The 2,348-nt window shown below is 48.0% G+C and overlaps 1 long non-coding RNA gene across 2 annotated transcripts; it reads right to left on the bottom strand.

Moving 5' to 3' along the window:
• Positions 1–444: 444 nt before the first annotated feature.
• LOC310836185 lies at positions 445–1,897 on the bottom strand. Of its 2 annotated transcripts, XR_014559908.1 has the most exons (3): positions 1,608–1,861; positions 805–1,313; positions 445–742 (listed from the first exon to the last, which is right to left on the bottom strand). It is a non-coding gene; the product is annotated as an uncharacterized lncRNA (long non-coding RNA). The 2 variants fall into 2 exon arrangements; XR_014559907.1 differs by having other exon boundaries at positions 445–1,313; positions 1,608–1,897.
• Between the last annotated feature and the right edge of the window lie 451 nt (positions 1,898–2,348).

The following is a 2,348-nucleotide window of genomic DNA, read 5'->3' as shown; positions in this document are numbered from 1 at the left end:
CTTTCAGCTGAGTTTCCTGCATTCCAGGGGTTGGACAACCTATTGCTTAATAGATTTAATTCCACTTCCCATATTAATCATAATACAAAACAAAACGATACAATATAATACAACCCAAATACCTTTATTGGCATTTCAAGTTAAGACATTTCAAAATGGCATCAGATGCAAAGTCTTTCTTCTTCCTGTTTCCGAGAGATTTTATTATTTTATTAGAGATTTTATTTTATTAGACACACTTGCAAGTGGGGTATTCCAAGATCAGGTACAACTTCATCAGGAAAAACACATCTTACAAAGTCGCTTGTCCAGCCGCAAGTTCCTCCTTCCACGCCCACAAGAAGGGGTGTGCCAGTTTACAGAAGTATCGCGTCCGCCTCATTAACATTTTACCATTCCACTTCCCATATTAATCATAATACAGTACAAAACAATACAATATAATACAATCCAAATACCTTTATTGGCATTTCAAGTTAAGACATTTCAAAATGGCATCAGATGCAAAGTTTTTCTTCTTCCTGTTTCCTGTTTCCGAGAGATTTGAGTGGGGAAATCCTTTCGATTCCTCAATAATAAGAGGCAGTGGGGTGAGGGAGGCCAGGGCCACATCCACACCATTTAAAGCGCTATGAAGCCGCTTTAAACACTCATGGCTTCTTCCCCAAAGAATCTGGGAGATATAGTTTGAAAAGGGTGCAGAGAGCTGTTAGGAGGCCCCCTGCTCCCCTCCCAGAGTTCCCTGACAAGAAGGGAACCCTACTCCTAACCCTAACTCTAATGCTAACCCTTAAATAGAACTACAATTCCCAGAGCTCCCTGGCAAGAAGGCAAGCCTAACCCTACCCCTGATGCTAACCCTAACTCTAACCCTTAACTAGAGCTACAATTCCCAGAGTTCCCTCACAAGGAGGGAACCCTTCCCCTACCCCTACCCCCTAACCCTAACCCTACCCTAACGCTAACCCCCCTAGCAACTCTTCATCCCCTTAAGCACCTATAGTTCCCAGAATCCCTGAGGGGAAGCCATTCCTGTTCAAAGTGTCTTCATAGCACTTCCAATGGTGCACCTAATGTGTCCCAATGTTTCCTCCCTCATTTTCTTCTCTCTCCCCACTGCCCCATCACTTGCAATGCAGCAGATGTCCGCCTGCAGTCTCCCTTCAAAGCTCCTTCTCTCACGTCTGGCCTTGTCCATTGTTCACTGCCAGGATTTCACGTTCATTTCTCCGATGTAAATAGGGACGTCCTGCGGTTCTCTTCATGACTTTGAAGGCTGGACTTGGGGAAAACCTCACCGGCTCCAGACATCCCTGTAAGGCAAAGGCAAGCAGGTGAGTGGGATGGCCCCCATCCACAGTATCCACAACCACACAACCCGACTGCCTGTTTGGCTGCCTGTTCACAAACAAGGCTTCCAAACCAGTTTGCATCCATCTCAGCCAGCGTAGCCTCGTGGCATCCACTAGCCTCAGTGCAAACTCTTCTGCCAACCATCCACCAGCTGCAGCCTCACCAGGTCCATTGCCAGACATCAACCAGCTTCAGAGCTGAATATCAGTCGCCTTCAAGTAGCGATCCCACCAGCAAGTAAACTTTGTGCTAGCCTTCTCCTTGCTCCACAGCATCCCAGCACCGGGCGATTGCCTCCTTCCGCTTGCCAGCTTGCCGCCACGGGGCAGGAGACCACCAGGGCTGAGTGCCAGCGAGCTGCCCATTTCTCTCTGGGGAGGGCAACTGCCGAGGCTTGTGCCTTGGCCCACATTTATACCCACTCAGCTGCCAAATGTTTTTGTGACATCCCAGTCAACCCACCAACAATGGCAGCAGCTGGGGAGGCATAACCCCACCCCCTCAGTCCTCACAATGGTGAGCACAGCTCAGCAGCCAACACACAAACACACACAGACACCAAGTTGTGCCTTATCTGTGAAGGCCACACCGGAAACCCAAGGGGGCAGAATGGGGACATTTTTCAGCCCCGGGGTTGCATTTCCCTCCACACAACACTAGTCAAATGCACCAATGAACAGAGCAATGAATGCAAGCCGTACCTTTGCACATGAAGCTGCTCAAGGAATGACATTCACAGAGAAAGTTAGCAATAAATTTAGTCAAATTTATTGCATTTGACTAAAAGCCATTACAAATCCAGTTACAAAAGCACCAAACCCAGTGACCCAAACTATAGCTCCCGGATTCCTTGGGGGAAGAAACCAGGTGGATGCCTTGTGAACTCAGCGAGGTGTCCAGTGATGGCTACATACTACCTCCAGGTTCAAAGGTGGCATATTTCTGTATATCAGTTCCTGAGAATCACGAGGGCTGATGTGGTCAGATTCTGCTTG

The sequence above is a fragment of the Podarcis gaigeae genome (genome assembly GCF_964106915.1).
Source record: "Podarcis gaigeae genome assembly, chromosome: Z".
NCBI lineage: Eukaryota > Metazoa > Chordata > Lepidosauria > Squamata > Lacertidae > Podarcis > Podarcis gaigeae.
The sequence above is the reverse complement of the archived record's forward strand: the minus strand, read 5'-3'. Positions and strand labels throughout refer to the sequence as shown.